Consider the following 16598-nt stretch of genomic DNA (forward strand, 5'->3'; position numbering starts at 1 on the left):
GAGGAATCTGGGGCCTGTTCTGGAGACCTGGAGTGAATGGACAATCTTGATAGGGACTCATCCGCGATCCTGCACAAGAGACAATGTCTCAGTTGGCATATTTTATTGTTTTATTGTTTTATTTTGTTGTATTTACTGCTATTGTATTTTCATTCCTTTTACCTTCTTTTAAAAACCAACATTTTACACACATGGACTTTTACACGACACATCACCCAATACTGGTTTTTAACTTTTAATGTGTCATTTTCTTTTAAAGACATGTGGAATGTTTAAAAGATAAATGTGGAAGTGTAAAGAATGAATTTGTAACAATAAACTTTTTTCGAAAGAAAAATCTGTTCTTATCAGTTTAATATCTGATACGTGCCCTACCCGGGCACCACATATTAAATTGATTTTTGGTCCTGGGAGATGGAATAGGGGCTTGCTCCGTCCACTCCACGCATCGACCCGGTATTGCAGTACTTCTGGGAACGGTGCACCCTCCTAAAGTGTTCAATGAAAGAGTTGTAGTGGTCTTGTGTGGCAGAAGGTGATAATGGAGCTAGTGTGAGTGGGTGTTGTAGGTGATCATGTGCTATACTAGCCTGGGTAGAATTGTGGTGTAAAAACAAGACAAAAATGAACCCCTGTTCCTCTGTCAGTTTAACATCTGATCCATCCACTATTCGGGGACGGCGCATTATGTACATTTATGGCTCATGGAGCCGGATGCGGAGCGTGCAAAAAAAAAAAAAGCCCCTTTTTTGACTGGCAAACCGCTGGTGAGGATTGGGGAGAGGGACAGGGTGCTTCTGACTGAAGGCCTGGGAATTCATACTTACCTGGCAGGGGAGACACCATGATCAGGAAGGTGGTTCACCCAGGGCGAGGCTCGGCCATTGCACTCTGGGTTGTGCTGACCCCTGCGAATTCCCCAAATGTGGGAATCTCGACTGCATAATTTATGGTAGTGGGGGACTGCGTTCGCGCTCTCCCCTGGACAACACTGGTTAAAAGGGCAGATTGTTAAAGCTCCACTTGAGGTTCTTTTTTTTTTTTTTTTTTTTTCTCCACTTCTTCAATATCCAGAGGCAGTCCAGAGAGTTGAACTGCGGCGGTTGCTCGAGAGATACGAAACAGTCTAGGACCGGTCTGTGTGAGGAGGGTTTTCTTTTTTCTCCTCAATTCTTCAAATAGTCTCCAATATTTGACGGACGACTTAGTTCACAGCAGTTGTCCTGGAGGCAAAGTTGTTCGGAATGAGGAGTTCTATCATGTGGTATGAAAACATTGTGCGCGTGTGAAACGTCACGTGATATACAGCCACCCATGTTGTGTTTTTTTCTGTTTACAGCGCCACCAAGTGGCCAGTCGCCGCATTCCTCTTCACGTGACCACGGGCTGAGCCCGTACACAGGTGTACCGAGTTGGGTGCAATTGTCTCATTCCGTTGGAGAGTTATAGCCGTTTAAGTAAAGCCCGCCTCGCCCACCCCCAACGTTTTGGCGTACCGTCGCCAACGTGGATGGAAATTCCAACTGTTTCCCGATCCCTGTTGGCAGTCGGACTCCAGAGAATCTTTCTGCACCGGTTTGGGTCAGATCGGGCAAAAAACCTAGGACTAGTGTGCAAAAGTAGGTTTTTCAGAAAATCCAAAATACCCGAAAATCTCGCCAGCGCGACCACCCAATCCGAGGCATGCATCTTGTTCGGCTCGAGCCAAGGATTCCGGTGATGTAAGACACTTGGGTCTGCGACCGACGGTCGAGGAGTTACGAGCCATTTCGTACTTTTGATCGCTGCAGCGCCACCTTGGGGCCGATCGGGGCGAGCCTTGGTGAGGTTGTAGTACCGGGCCGGTCCTACCATCCCTCAGAGTTTCAAGTCTCTACCACGGACGCTTTGGTCCGCCCGCTCACTTTTAAGGCGGAATGTTGATGATCCAAAATCCCAGGTTGCACTCCAGAGTGTCGTGCTGTGCACTCTGTTGTGATCCATTTTCGGTGTCAACCAATCTGAGCTGAGCTTGTTTGCCGGCGACCTTAGACCCTCTCGCCGCGGCCCAGGTGGGCGTGGCCTTTGCCGGCTCCCCCGCCTCGGCGTCGCTGCGTCATCGCTTCTCGGCCTTTTGGCTAAGATCAAGTGTAGTATCTGTTCTTATCAGTTTAATATCTGATACGTGCCCTACCCGGGCACCACATATTAAATTGATTTTTGGTCCTGGGAGATGGAATAGGGGCTTGCTCCGTCCACTCCACGCATCGACCCGGTATTGCAGTACTTCTGGGAACGGTGCACCCTCCTAAAGTGTTCAATGAAAGAGTTGTAGTGGTCTTGTGTGGCAGAAGGTGATAATGGAGCTAGTGTGAGTGGGTGTTGTAGGTGATCATGTGCTATACTAGCCTGGGTAGAATTGTGGTGTAAAAACAAGACAAAAATGAACCCCTGTTCCTCTGTCAGTTTAACATCTGATCCATCCACTATTCGGGGACGGCGCATTATGTACATTTATGGCTCATGGAGCCGGATGCGGAGCGTGCAAAAAAAAAAAAAGCCCCTTTTTTGACTGGCAAACCGCTGGTGAGGATTGGGGAGAGGGACAGGGTGCTTCTGACTGAAGGCCTGGGAATTCATACTTACCTGGCAGGGGAGACACCATGATCAGGAAGGTGGTTCACCCAGGGCGAGGCTCGGCCATTGCACTCTGGGTTGTGCTGACCCCTGCGAATTCCCCAAATGTGGGAATCTCGACTGCATAATTTATGGTAGTGGGGGACTGCGTTCGCGCTCTCCCCTGGACAACACTGGTTAAAAGGGCAGATTGTTAAAGCTCCACTTGAGGTTCTTTTTTTTTTTTTTTTTTTTTCTCCACTTCTTCAATATCCAGAGGCAGTCCAGAGAGTTGAACTGCGGCGGTTGCTCGAGAGATACGAAACAGTCTAGGACCGGTCTGTGTGAGGAGGGTTTTCTTTTTTCTCCTCAATTCTTCAAATAGTCTCCAATATTTGACGGACGACTTAGTTCACAGCAGTTGTCCTGGAGGCAAAGTTGTTCGGAATGAGGAGTTCTATCATGTGGTATGAAAACATTGTGCGCGTGTGAAACGTCACGTGATATACAGCCACCCATGTTGTGTTTTTTTCTGTTTACAGCGCCACCAAGTGGCCAGTCGCCGCATTCCTCTTCACGTGACCACGGGCTGAGCCCGTACACAGGTGTACCGAGTTGGGTGCAATTGTCTCATTCCGTTGGAGAGTTATAGCCGTTTAAGTAAAGCCCGCCTCGCCCACCCCCAACGTTTTGGCGTACCGTCGCCAACGTGGATGGAAATTCCAACTGTTTCCCGATCCCTGTTGGCAGTCGGACTCCAGAGAATCTTTCTGCACCGGTTTGGGTCAGATCGGGCAAAAAACCTAGGACTAGTGTGCAAAAGTAGGTTTTTCAGAAAATCCAAAATACCCGAAAATCTCGCCAGCGCGACCACCCAATCCGAGGCATGCATCTTGTTCGGCTCGAGCCAAGGATTCCGGTGATGTAAGACACTTGGGTCTGCGACCGACGGTCGAGGAGTTACGAGCCATTTCGTACTTTTGATCGCTGCAGCGCCACCTTGGGGCCGATCGGGGCGAGCCTTGGTGAGGTTGTAGTACCGGGCCGGTCCTACCATCCCTCAGAGTTTCAAGTCTCTACCACGGACGCTTTGGTCCGCCCGCTCACTTTTAAGGCGGAATGTTGATGATCCAAAATCCCAGGTTGCACTCCAGAGTGTCGTGCTGTGCACTCTGTTGTGATCCATTTTCGGTGTCAACCAATCTGAGCTGAGCTTGTTTGCCGGCGACCTTAGACCCTCTCGCCGCGGCCCAGGTGGGCGTGGCCTTTGCCGGCTCCCCCGCCTCGGCGTCGCTGCGTCATCGCTTCTCGGCCTTTTGGCTAAGATCAAGTGTAGTATCTGTTCTTATCAGTTTAATATCTGATACGTGCCCTACCCGGGCACCACATATTAAATTGATTTTTGGTCCTGGGAGATGGAATAGGGGCTTGCTCCGTCCACTCCACGCATCGACCCGGTATTGCAGTACTTCTGGGAACGGTGCACCCTCCTAAAGTGTTCAATGAAAGAGTTGTAGTGGTCTTGTGTGGCAGAAGGTGATAATGGAGCTAGTGTGAGTGGGTGTTGTAGGTGATCATGTGCTATACTAGCCTGGGTAGAATTGTGGTGTAAAAACAAGACAAAAATGAACCCCTGTTCCTCTGTCAGTTTAACATCTGATCCATCCACTATTCGGGGACGGCGCATTATGTACATTTATGGCTCATGGAGCCGGATGCGGAGCGTGCAAAAAAAAAAAAAGCCCCTTTTTTGACTGGCAAACCGCTGGTGAGGATTGGGGAGAGGGACAGGGTGCTTCTGACTGAAGGCCTGGGAATTCATACTTACCTGGCAGGGGAGACACCATGATCAGGAAGGTGGTTCACCCAGGGCGAGGCTCGGCCATTGCACTCTGGGTTGTGCTGACCCCTGCGAATTCCCCAAATGTGGGAATCTCGACTGCATAATTTATGGTAGTGGGGGACTGCGTTCGCGCTCTCCCCTGGACAACACTGGTTAAAAGGGCAGATTGTTAAAGCTCCACTTGAGGTTCTTTTTTTTTTTTTTTTTTTTTCTCCACTTCTTCAATATCCAGAGGCAGTCCAGAGAGTTGAACTGCGGCGGTTGCTCGAGAGATACGAAACAGTCTAGGACCGGTCTGTGTGAGGAGGGTTTTCTTTTTTCTCCTCAATTCTTCAAATAGTCTCCAATATTTGACGGACGACTTAGTTCACAGCAGTTGTCCTGGAGGCAAAGTTGTTCGGAATGAGGAGTTCTATCATGTGGTATGAAAACATTGTGCGCGTGTGAAACGTCACGTGATATACAGCCACCCATGTTGTGTTTTTTTCTGTTTACAGCGCCACCAAGTGGCCAGTCGCCGCATTCCTCTTCACGTGACCACGGGCTGAGCCCGTACACAGGTGTACCGAGTTGGGTGCAATTGTCTCATTCCGTTGGAGAGTTATAGCCGTTTAAGTAAAGCCCGCCTCGCCCACCCCCAACGTTTTGGCGTACCGTCGCCAACGTGGATGGAAATTCCAACTGTTTCCCGATCCCTGTTGGCAGTCGGACTCCAGAGAATCTTTCTGCACCGGTTTGGGTCAGATCGGGCAAAAAACCTAGGACTAGTGTGCAAAAGTAGGTTTTTCAGAAAATCCAAAATACCCGAAAATCTCGCCAGCGCGACCACCCAATCCGAGGCATGCATCTTGTTCGGCTCGAGCCAAGGATTCCGGTGATGTAAGACACTTGGGTCTGCGACCGACGGTCGAGGAGTTACGAGCCATTTCGTACTTTTGATCGCTGCAGCGCCACCTTGGGGCCGATCGGGGCGAGCCTTGGTGAGGTTGTAGTACCGGGCCGGTCCTACCATCCCTCAGAGTTTCAAGTCTCTACCACGGACGCTTTGGTCCGCCCGCTCACTTTTAAGGCGGAATGTTGATGATCCAAAATCCCAGGTTGCACTCCAGAGTGTCGTGCTGTGCACTCTGTTGTGATCCATTTTCGGTGTCAACCAATCTGAGCTGAGCTTGTTTGCCGGCGACCTTAGACCCTCTCGCCGCGGCCCAGGTGGGCGTGGCCTTTGCCGGCTCCCCCGCCTCGGCGTCGCTGCGTCATCGCTTCTCGGCCTTTTGGCTAAGATCAAGTGGTCTGGTCGGACGTCTGAGACAGCGATCGCCTCTTGTTGGACTTGGTCTCGTGTGTTGCTTGTCACACGGGACATACACCCTTCAGGAGGTACATTGACAAGCGGCTTTTAATTGACGACTCGTTCTACGAGGAATCTTCTGGTTTTAAGGTAAGCAGGTTTTAATTTATTTATTGTATATTTATTGTTGGATTTTAGCCGCAGCAGGCTAGTGGTGCCTCCAACATGTCGGCTGCTCGTGCCGGCATGAGGAGGCACCACAGCGTGCGTTTTAAATTTAAGACAAAGGAGGATGGCACTCTCCAGGCGATGTCCAGGTTGGACTTTTCCAGGAAGTGCATCCAACAGACTCTCGGTTTTAAGGCTATTGATATTAACTGCTTGTTGACTCTGCCCCTGAATCATGGCTTCGACGTTAGTTTTGCTTCTGCTTCCTTGCTAAGTACTTTTTGGGCTCGGTATGAATTGTGTAAAGCCAATTTCTCCATGTTCACTGTGGAAAAACTGACTGATAATTCGCTGAAAGTGGTGATTGTCAGGATGTTTAATGAAACAGTTAGTGGAGAAGACATTGCTGTATGGTTGGCAAGATATTGCTCTATTCGTGGTCAACCAGTCAAGGTTTTAGATGAAGACGGTATCTGGAGCTGTGCGTGGAGAGTGCCCATTAAACAATGGGCAGATCCCAACAGCTACCATGGCCTGAGTCAAATTCCTTCTATGATTGTGTTGGGAGAGAATAGAGGTTACATCCATTATCAAGGGATGCCCAAGCTATGCCGCAAGTGTGGCCAACTTGGGCATCTCGCCGAGGCGTGCCAAGAAGTAGTGTGTAGGAAGTGCAGAGAAATTGGACACACTTTTGAAGAGTGCAAAAATGGCAGAAAGTGCAACCTCTGTGGAGAATCATCCCATCTCTACAGAGACTGCCCCCAAAGTTTTGCCAACAAGCTAAAAAACAACAAAATGGCCGCCCCACCCAAAGAGCAAACGATAAAGGAGGCGGGCCCTGAGGTTTTGGCGGGAAATTCAAATCCTCAGCCAGCCTCAGGGATTGGACTGGAAGAAGGAAGTGGGGCGGCCACAGGGGCGGAGTCAACTCGAACAGCTGGTCAGGGGGAGGAAGCCAATCCTCAAAATGATAATGGTAAAGAAGAGGTGGACGACAAAGAGGAGGAAACGGCTTCCTCCCTTGTCACCGTGTCTGAGGCTAGTGGGTCAACTAGTGGGAGTGAGACAGATTCTTCTCTTCCCAATGCTCAAGTGCAGAAAAGAACTGCGAGATCTCCTCTGGTCCAAACAGAGGAGAAAAAGCTGCGGGTAGCGCACCGGCTAGATAGTTCCCCCATGGAAGATCTAGACCGTGTGTGGCCCACAGACTCTCCTAATGAAGTATCTTTTCTGCATTTTAAGCTAAGAACATCGACGCCAAAGGCTTCACAAGAGGTTCTCTCTGTGAGCCCTGAGACGTCAAGCACTTTCCTCCCTGATCCCAGGCTTTCTGGGGAAAAGGGACGGCAAGTGCAACAAGAAATAACCTGATTTTAATTAAATCTCTGTAGTCCTTTTGTTGCTTTTAAATGTCTCATACCCTTTTAACCATACTGCTCATGGCTCTCACTATCTCCACCATCAATGTGAGAAGTGTGAGGAGCAATATACGAGCACAGAGTGTCCTATCCTTTTTAAAAACTTTTAAGTCAGATGTGTTTTTATTACAAGAATGTGGCCTGCCTTTTTTATCCAATTACAGAAAGTGGGAGGAGATTTGGACCCCAGGAGTTTCCGTTTGGAGTGGGTCCAATTTTAATAAAAATGACGGTGTCGCCATTTTAATACAAAACCCCAATATCTTGGTGAAGGGCAGCACTGTGGTGAGGGACGGGCGGGCAATTTTAGCTAATCTGACTTTTTTAGGTAAGGATTTTAACATTTTAAATGTGTATGGTTTTACAGACAAAAACAATAGGTATGAGCTTTTAGAAGACCTGCGGCCCCACATGTTAGGTAGGGCTCCCCTAGTGGTAGCAGGGGATTTTAATTGCGTTTTAACCAAGAAAGACAGGAAGAGGACAGAGGATTTTAAAGTTGACAAAACGTCGGTTTTATTGCAGGATTTAGTTAGAGATTTTAAATTAGTGGACTGTTTTAAAGCAATGCATCAGAGAGAGGAGGGCTTCACCTGGTTCAGTGGTGACGGCACCAGAGCCTCTCGCATTGACTACGTTTTTACACGGGACTGCCTGCCAACCGATGCAACATTAACCCCCCTCTTTTTTTCAGATCACACAATGCTGTCATGCACCCTTTCACTCCCCACTGGTGTGACTGCAGGGGGAGGGCTGTGGAAGCTGAACTGCTCCCTTTTGGAAGATAAAGATGTAGTCAGTGAGTACAGGGAGCAGTTCAGCCAATGGCAGACCCTCCAAGACTTCTACGACTCACGTGCACAGTGGTGGGAGATGGTAAAAGAACGGACGAGACAGTTTTTTAGAAAGATAGGAAAAATCAAAAAGAATAGATTAAATCGACGCATGATGGGGCTGCAAAAACGACTACAGAGATATTTTAACCTTTTAAACGATGGGATTGATTTTAGTGAAGAAATCAAAGAAATAAAGCAAGAAATGTCAGTTTTATCCGAAATTCAAAGCAAAGGTGTCATTTTAAGGAGCAGGGAGAAGGAGATTGAGGAAGGTGAAAGGTGCACAAGGTATTTCTTTAAAAAAATTATTTCACGGGGTGGGGCAATCACAGCTTTGAAAAGTGGAGGGAGGGAGGTTTACACCACAAAAGAAATTTTAAAGGAAACTGAAGTATTTTATGAAAACCTATACAGCACCAAAGAAGTCCACAATGACACATTACAGGAGGTTTTAGAGTTTTTAGAAAAGAAAGTCGAAGGCGAAGGTACAATTTTATCTCAAGATTTCAACATTTTAGAAATTCACAAAGCACTCAAAAGTTTTAAACGAGGAAAGTCCCCCGGCACCGATGGACTTCCTCTGGAGTTTTATTTGACTTTTTGGGATATTTTAGCTTTCGACTTACTGACTGTTTTTAAAGAATTTGAGACTCTTGAAAGACTTCCTGACAGCTTTAGAATAGGGATAGTTTCACTCTTACATAAGAAAGGGGACAAGACTGACTTACGGAACTGGCGACCCATCACTCTTTTAAATGTCGACTGTAAACTTTTTAGCAAAATTTTAGCCACACGCATGTCGACAGTTTTAGAGGACGTAATCCACCCGGATCAAGCATGCGCTGTGCCAGGAAGGAAGATCACGGACAGCCTGGTGCTGATCAGAGACGCCATCTGTTATGCGAGAGACAGAAACCTTCGGCTAGTAGTCCTAAATTTAGACTTTGAAAAAGCATTCGACCGTATCTCGCACCAGTTCCTTTTTAAGGTACTGGGTAAAATGGGATTTCCAGGGCGGTTCATAGCCTGGGTGGGACTGCTGTACAACAGTCTGGTCAGCAGAATTGTAGTTAATGGGCATTTATCCAAAGCTGTTAATATCTACAGCGGCGTCCGTCAGGGGTGTCCCTTATCTCCCCTTCTGTATGTGGCTTGTATAGAGCCACTGGCACAAATCTTGAGAAGGGACAAATGGATTAAAGGACTAGGCATTCCAGGGACTAGTGGACTGACGGCAACCTGCGTTTTATACATGGACGACGTGACCCTTTTAGCAACGGACGTTTTATCGGTACGAAGAGCAATGGACTTGACTGACTGGTACGGTCGGGCCTCAGGCGCCAAGCTCAATAGGAGCAAGTCTGAGGCCCAGCTCTTCGGGCCGTGGGGGAACGTTGACAAAGGTGGACTAGATTTGGATTTTAAAGATAATAATTTGAAAATTTTAGGTGTTAAATTTGACAGGGAGGGTGGAGGACAGGGTAACTGGACTGACATGTTAGGGAAAGTTAGGCAAAGACTGGGCTTTTGGGGACTAAGAAATCTGACGATTGAAGGCAAGATTTTAATTTTTAAAGCTGTGATTTTACCACTGATTTTACTTGTCTGTTCTGTTTTTAGTCCCCCACGAAGCTTCCTGATTGACCTGGAGAGAGCAGTGTTTTATTTCCTGTGGGGGTCCAAGTGGGAGCGACTCAAAAGAGAAGTAGTGAAGAAAAGGAAGGAGAATGGTGGAAAAGGGCTCCCAGACCCCCACCTGTTTTTAGGCAGCCGCTTCACTGCCCTCCACATTAAATACGCCCTGACCCCATCCAGAGAACACAAGACAGCAGCCATGACCCGATTCTGGATGGGGTCATACTTAAGATCTTTGAAAATTTTACCCGTTGATCTTAAATGTCCAGTGTCTTTTAATCTGTCAAAAGAACATCTTTTTATTAAGAATTTTTTAAAGAAATACCTTTTAGAAACGAATGATGCCACTGTTTTAACTAACCACAAGTCTCTTGTCTCTCTTGTGCAGGATCGAGAATCGGTGAGTCCAGTTCCAGGCCTCACACTAGGTGAGGCCAAAGACGTTTGGAGGAACGCAGCCCACCCAGCTCTCCAGAACAGGCTTAAGGACTTGTCGTGGATGGTGGCCCATGAGATCCTCCCGGTCAGGGCGGTTATGCACTCCAGAGGCATGGCCAAAAACCCCACCTGCCCACGGTCCGGATGTGGTTCCCCGGAGACCGTCTACCATCTGCTCTGGGAGTGCGGTGCTGCGCGGGACCTGTGGGCCAAGACCAGCCCCCTGGTTTTCCCGTGCCTGCCGGCGGGTCGGGCCCAGGTGGGATACAGGCTCGCCATCCTGGGGGTGGGTCAGGGCTTGAAGGAGCTAACATCACAGCAATTTACCTCGCTCTGGCTCACCCTCAACCATATCAAGGATGCCATCTGGGCCACCAGAAACCTGCTGGTGGGGAAACGCGTTACGGTGCCCCTCCACGCGTGCGAGCAATTAGTTAGATCTGCGCTGCAGGAGGCGCCGGACGTCGTTATTCGGATGGGGGGGCTGGGGTCACACCAAAGAGGTCCCGGCCACCCCCGACCCTGGCCGCCCGTAGATGCACCCTCACCACACTGGCTACGGGAACAGCGGGCCAGCGGGCCGGAGGAGAGGGGATCTCCGCTGGGCGCTGGAAGCGAGGAGTCCGGGGCCTGTTCTGGAGACCTGGAGTGAATGGACATTCTTGATAGGGACTCACCCTCGATCCTGTACAAGAGATGTTTTATGTGGCATAATTTATTGTTTTATTGGTTTTTATCTGACATGTTTTATTGTTTTATTCCTATTATTTAAACCATTTACCTTTCTTTTAAAACATACATGGACTTTTTACACAACACACAAACACAAGAAACTTTTAACAGTAAATAATGTGTCCCTTTTAATATGTGTAAAAATGTGATCTAAAAGAAAAAATGTACATGCAAATGGAAATAATGGAATGACACTGTGACAATAAAACTTTTCGAAAGAAAAATCTGTTCTTATCAGTTTAATATCTGATACGTGCCCTACCCGGGCACCACATATTAAATTGATTTTTGGTCCTGGGAGATGGAATAGGGGCTTGCTCCGTCCACTCCACGCATCGACCCGGTATTGCAGTACTTCTGGGAACGGTGCACCCTCCTAAAGTGTTCAATGAAAGAGTTGTAGTGGTCTTGTGTGGCAGAAGGTGATAATGGAGCTAGTGTGAGTGGGTGTTGTAGGTGATCATGTGCTATACTAGCCTGGGTAGAATTGTGGTGTAAAAACAAGACAAAAATGAACCCCTGTTCCTCTGTCAGTTTAACATCTGATCCATCCACTATTCGGGGACGGCGCATTATGTACATTTATGGCTCATGGAGCCGGATGCGGAGCGTGCAAAAAAAAAAAAAGCCCCTTTTTTGACTGGCAAACCGCTGGTGAGGATTGGGGAGAGGGACAGGGTGCTTCTGACTGAAGGCCTGGGAATTCATACTTACCTGGCAGGGGAGACACCATGATCAGGAAGGTGGTTCACCCAGGGCGAGGCTCGGCCATTGCACTCTGGGTTGTGCTGACCCCTGCGAATTCCCCAAATGTGGGAATCTCGACTGCATAATTTATGGAAGTGGGGGACTGCGTTCGCGCTCTCCCCTGGACAACACTGGTTAAAAGGGCAGATTGTTAAAGCTCCACTTGAGGTTCTTTTTTTTTTTTTTTTTTTTTTCTCCACTTCTTCAATATCCAGAGGCAGTCCAGAGAGTTGAACTGCGGCGGTTGCTCGAGAGATACGAAACAGTCTAGGACCGGTCTGTGTGAGGAGGGTTTTCTTTTTTCTCCTCAATTCTTCAAATAGTCTCCAATATTTGACGGACGACTTAGTTCACAGCAGTTGTCCTGGAGGCAAAGTTGTTCGGAATGAGGAGTTCTATCATGTGGTATGAAAACATTGTGCGCGTGTGAAACGTCACGTGATATACAGCCACCCATGTTGTGTTTTTTTCTGTTTACAGCGCCACCAAGTGGCCAGTCGCCGCATTCCTCTTCACGTGACCACGGGCTGAGCCCGTACACAGGTGTACCGAGTTGGGTGCAATTGTCTCATTCCGTTGGAGAGTTATAGCCGTTTAAGTAAAGCCCGCCTCGCCCACCCCCAACGTTTTGGCGTACCGTCGCCAACGTGGATGGAAATTCCAACTGTTTCCCGATCCCTGTTGGCAGTCGGACTCCAGAGAATCTTTCTGCACCGGTTTGGGTCAGATCGGGCAAAAAACCTAGGACTAGTGTGCAAAAGTAGGTTTTTCAGAAAATCCAAAATACCCGAAAATCTCGCCAGCGCGACCACCCAATCCGAGGCATGCATCTTGTTCGGCTCGAGCCAAGGATTCCGGTGATGTAAGACACTTGGGTCTGCGACCGACGGTCGAGGAGTTACGAGCCATTTCGTACTTTTGATCGCTGCAGCGCCACCTTGGGGCCGATCGGGGCGAGCCTTGGTGAGGTTGTAGTACCGGGCCGGTCCTACCATCCCTCAGAGTTTCAAGTCTCTACCACGGACGCTTTGGTCCGCCCGCTCACTTTTAAGGCGGAATGTTGATGATCCAAAATCCCAGGTTGCACTCCAGAGTGTCGTGCTGTGCACTCTGTTGTGATCCATTTTCGGTGTCAACCAATCTGAGCTGAGCTTGTTTGCCGGCGACCTTAGACCCTCTCGCCGCGGCCCAGGTGGGCGTGGCCTTTGCCGGCTCCCCCGCCTCGGCGTCGCTGCGTCATCGCTTCTCGGCCTTTTGGCTAAGATCAAGTGTAGTATCTGTTCTTATCAGTTTAATATCTGATACGTGCCCTACCCGGGCACCACATATTAAATTGATTTTTGGTCCTGGGAGATGGAATAGGGGCTTGCTCCGTCCACTCCACGCATCGACCCGGTATTGCAGTACTTCTGGGAACGGTGCACCCTCCTAAAGTGTTCAATGAAAGAGTTGTAGTGGTCTTGTGTGGCAGAAGGTGATAATGGAGCTAGTGTGAGTGGGTGTTGTAGGTGATCATGTGCTATACTAGCCTGGGTAGAATTGTGGTGTAAAAACAAGACAAAAATGAACCCCTGTTCCTCTGTCAGTTTAACATCTGATCCATCCACTATTCGGGGACGGCGCATTATGTACATTTATGGCTCATGGAGCCGGATGCGGAGCGTGCAAAAAAAAAAAAAGCCCCTTTTTTGACTGGCAAACCGCTGGTGAGGATTGGGGAGAGGGACAGGGTGCTTCTGACTGAAGGCCTGGGAATTCATACTTACCTGGCAGGGGAGACACCATGATCAGGAAGGTGGTTCACCCAGGGCGAGGCTCGGCCATTGCACTCTGGGTTGTGCTGACCCCTGCGAATTCCCCAAATGTGGGAATCTCGACTGCATAATTTATGGTAGTGGGGGACTGCGTTCGCGCTCTCCCCTGGACAACACTGGTTAAAAGGGCAGATTGTTAAAGCTCCACTTGAGGTTCTTTTTTTTTTTTTTTTTTTTTTCTCCACTTCTTCAATATCCAGAGGCAGTCCAGAGAGTTGAACTGCGGCGGTTGCTCGAGAGATACGAAACAGTCTAGGACCGGTCTGTGTGAGGAGGGTTTTCTTTTTTCTCCTCAATTCTTCAAATAGTCTCCAATATTTGACGGACGACTTAGTTCACAGCAGTTGTCCTGGAGGCAAAGTTGTTCGGAATGAGGAGTTCTATCATGTGGTATGAAAACATTGTGCGCGTGTGAAACGTCACGTGATATACAGCCACCCATGTTGTGTTTTTTTCTGTTTACAGCGCCACCAAGTGGCCAGTCGCCGCATTCCTCTTCACGTGACCACGGGCTGAGCCCGTACACAGGTGTACCGAGTTGGGTGCAATTGTCTCATTCCGTTGGAGAGTTATAGCCGTTTAAGTAAAGCCCGCCTCGCCCACCCCCAACGTTTTGGCGTACCGTCGCCAACGTGGATGGAAATTCCAACTGTTTCCCGATCCCTGTTGGCAGTCGGACTCCAGAGAATCTTTCTGCACCGGTTTGGGTCAGATTGGGCAAAAAACCTAGGACTAGTGTGCAAAAGTAGGTTTTTCAGAAAATCCAAAATACCCGAAAATCTCGCCAGCGCGACCACCCAATCCGAGGCATGCATCTTGTTCGGCTCGAGCCAAGGATTCCGGTGATGTAAGACACTTGGGTCTGCGACCGACGGTCGAGGAGTTACGAGCCATTTCGTACTTTTGATCGCTGCAGCGCCACCTTGGGGCCGATCGGGGCGAGCCTTGGTGAGGTTGTAGTACCGGGCCGGTCCTACCATCCCTCAGAGTTTCAAGTCTCTACCACGGACGCTTTGGTCCGCCCGCTCACTTTTAAGGCGGAATGTTGATGATCCAAAATCCCAGGTTGCACTCCAGAGTGTCGTGCTGTGCACTCTGTTGTGATCCATTTTCGGTGTCAACCAATCTGAGCTGAGCTTGTTTGCCGGCGACCTTAGACCCTCTCGCCGCGGCCCAGGTGGGCGTGGCCTTTGCCGGCTCCCCCGCCTCGGCGTCGCTGCGTCATCGCTTCTCGGCCTTTTGGCTAAGATCAAGTGTAGTATCTGTTCTTATCAGTTTAATATCTGATACGTGCCCTACCCGGGCACCACATATTAAATTGATTTTTGGTCCTGGGAGATGGAATAGGGGCTTGCTCCGTCCACTCCACGCATCGACCCGGTATTGCAGTACTTCTGGGAACGGTGCACCCTCCTAAAGTGTTCAATGAAAGAGTTGTAGTGGTCTTGTGTGGCAGAAGGTGATAATGGAGCTAGTGTGAGTGGGTGTTGTAGGTGATCATGTGCTATACTAGCCTGGGTAGAATTGTGGTGTAAAAACAAGACAAAAATGAACCCCTGTTCCTCTGTCAGTTTAACATCTGATCCATCCACTATTCGGGGACGGCGCATTATGTACATTTATGGCTCATGGAGCCGGATGCGGAGCGTGCAAAAAAAAAAAAAGCCCCTTTTTTGACTGGCAAACCGCTGGTGAGGATTGGGGAGAGGGACAGGGTGCTTCTGACTGAAGGCCTGGGAATTCATACTTACCTGGCAGGGGAGACACCATGATCAGGAAGGTGGTTCACCCAGGGCGAGGCTCGGCCATTGCACTCTGGGTTGTGCTGACCCCTGCGAATTCCCCAAATGTGGGAATCTCGACTGCATAATTTATGGTAGTGGGGGACTGCGTTCGCGCTCTCCCCTGGACAACACTGGTTAAAAGGGCAGATTGTTAAAGCTCCACTTGAGGTTCTTTTTTTTTTTTTTTTTTTTTTCTCCACTTCTTCAATATCCAGAGGCAGTCCAGAGAGTTGAACTGCGGCGGTTGCTCGAGAGATACGAAACAGTCTAGGACCGGTCTGTGTGAGGAGGGTTTTCTTTTTTCTCCTCAATTCTTCAAATAGTCTCCAATATTTGACGGACGACTTAGTTCACAGCAGTTGTCCTGGAGGCAAAGTTGTTCGGAATGAGGAGTTCTATCATGTGGTATGAAAACATTGTGCGCGTGTGAAACGTCACGTGATATACAGCCACCCATGTTGTGTTTTTTTCTGTTTACAGCGCCACCAAGTGGCCAGTCGCCGCATTCCTCTTCACGTGACCACGGGCTGAGCCCGTACACAGGTGTACCGAGTTGGGTGCAATTGTCTCATTCCGTTGGAGAGTTATAGCCGTTTAAGTAAAGCCCGCCTCGCCCACCCCCAACGTTTTGGCGTACCGTCGCCAACGTGGATGGAAATTCCAACTGTTTCCCGATCCCTGTTGGCAGTCGGACTCCAGAGAATCTTTCTGCACCGGTTTGGGTCAGATCGGGCAAAAAACCTAGGACTAGTGTGCAAAAGTAGGTTTTTCAGAAAATCCAAAATACCCGAAAATCTCGCCAGCGCGACCACCCAATCCGAGGCATGCATCTTGTTCGGCTCGAGCCAAGGATTCCGGTGATGTAAGACACTTGGGTCTGCGACCGACGGTCGAGGAGTTACGAGCCATTTCGTACTTTTGATCGCTGCAGCGCCACCTTGGGGCCGATCGGGGCGAGCCTTGGTGAGGTTGTAGTACCGGGCCGGTCCTACCATCCCTCAGAGTTTCAAGTCTCTACCACGGACGCTTTGGTCCGCCCGCTCACTTTTAAGGCGGAATGTTGATGATCCAAAATCCCAGGTTGCACTCCAGAGTGTCGTGCTGTGCACTCTGTTGTGATCCATTTTCGGTGTCAACCAATCTGAGCTGAGCTTGTTTGCCGGCGACCTTAGACCCTCTCGCCGCGGCCCAGGTGGGCGTGGCCTTTGCCGGCTCCCCCGCCTCGGCGTCGCTGCGTCATCGCTTCTCGGCCTTTTGGCTAAGATCAAGTGTAGTATCTGTTCTTATCAGTTTAATA

General features: G+C 49.1%; 10 non-coding genes and 3 pseudogenes across 10 annotated transcripts; all 13 read left to right on the forward strand.

Annotated features, from left to right (window-relative positions):
* The first annotated feature begins 314 nt into the window (after nucleotides 1–314).
* On the forward strand, nucleotides 315–490 carry LOC148996644 (U2 spliceosomal RNA; annotated as a pseudogene).
* A 329-nt stretch (nucleotides 491–819) lies between these two features.
* On the forward strand, nucleotides 820–984 carry LOC148996645 (U1 spliceosomal RNA). Its single transcript, XR_016150421.1, has one exon. It is a non-coding gene; the product is annotated as a U1 spliceosomal RNA (small nuclear RNA).
* Nucleotides 985–2097: 1113 nt separating this feature from the next.
* On the forward strand, nucleotides 2098–2288 carry LOC148996646 (U2 spliceosomal RNA). Its single transcript, XR_016148591.1, has one exon. It is a non-coding gene; the product is annotated as a U2 spliceosomal RNA (small nuclear RNA).
* A 329-nt stretch (nucleotides 2289–2617) lies between these two features.
* Nucleotides 2618–2782, forward strand: LOC148996647 (U1 spliceosomal RNA). Its single transcript, XR_016150423.1, has one exon. It is a non-coding gene; the product is annotated as a U1 spliceosomal RNA (small nuclear RNA).
* Nucleotides 2783–3895: 1113 nt separating this feature from the next.
* On the forward strand, nucleotides 3896–4086 carry LOC148996648 (U2 spliceosomal RNA). The gene has a single exon (XR_016148593.1). It is a non-coding gene; the product is annotated as a U2 spliceosomal RNA (small nuclear RNA).
* Nucleotides 4087–4415: 329 nt separating this feature from the next.
* On the forward strand, nucleotides 4416–4580 carry LOC148996649 (U1 spliceosomal RNA). Its single transcript, XR_016150424.1, has one exon. It is a non-coding gene; the product is annotated as a U1 spliceosomal RNA (small nuclear RNA).
* A 6580-nt stretch (nucleotides 4581–11160) lies between these two features.
* Nucleotides 11161–11333, forward strand: LOC148996650 (U2 spliceosomal RNA; annotated as a pseudogene).
* Nucleotides 11334–11662: 329 nt separating this feature from the next.
* Nucleotides 11663–11827, forward strand: LOC148996651 (U1 spliceosomal RNA). Its single transcript, XR_016147666.1, has one exon. It is a non-coding gene; the product is annotated as a U1 spliceosomal RNA (small nuclear RNA).
* A 1114-nt stretch (nucleotides 11828–12941) lies between these two features.
* On the forward strand, nucleotides 12942–13132 carry LOC148996652 (U2 spliceosomal RNA). The gene has a single exon (XR_016148594.1). It is a non-coding gene; the product is annotated as a U2 spliceosomal RNA (small nuclear RNA).
* A 329-nt stretch (nucleotides 13133–13461) lies between these two features.
* Nucleotides 13462–13626, forward strand: LOC148996653 (U1 spliceosomal RNA). The gene has a single exon (XR_016150425.1). It is a non-coding gene; the product is annotated as a U1 spliceosomal RNA (small nuclear RNA).
* A 1114-nt stretch (nucleotides 13627–14740) lies between these two features.
* LOC148996654 (U2 spliceosomal RNA) lies at nucleotides 14741–14931 on the forward strand. The gene has a single exon (XR_016148595.1). It is a non-coding gene; the product is annotated as a U2 spliceosomal RNA (small nuclear RNA).
* A 329-nt stretch (nucleotides 14932–15260) lies between these two features.
* LOC148996655 (U1 spliceosomal RNA) lies at nucleotides 15261–15425 on the forward strand. The gene has a single exon (XR_016150426.1). It is a non-coding gene; the product is annotated as a U1 spliceosomal RNA (small nuclear RNA).
* A 1114-nt stretch (nucleotides 15426–16539) lies between these two features.
* LOC148996656 (U2 spliceosomal RNA) lies at nucleotides 16540–16598 on the forward strand (annotated as a pseudogene).

This window comes from Pimephales promelas, chromosome 2 (assembly GCF_988280905.1).
Source record: "Pimephales promelas chromosome 2, fPimPro1.hap1.1, whole genome shotgun sequence".
NCBI lineage: Eukaryota > Metazoa > Chordata > Actinopteri > Cypriniformes > Leuciscidae > Pimephales > Pimephales promelas.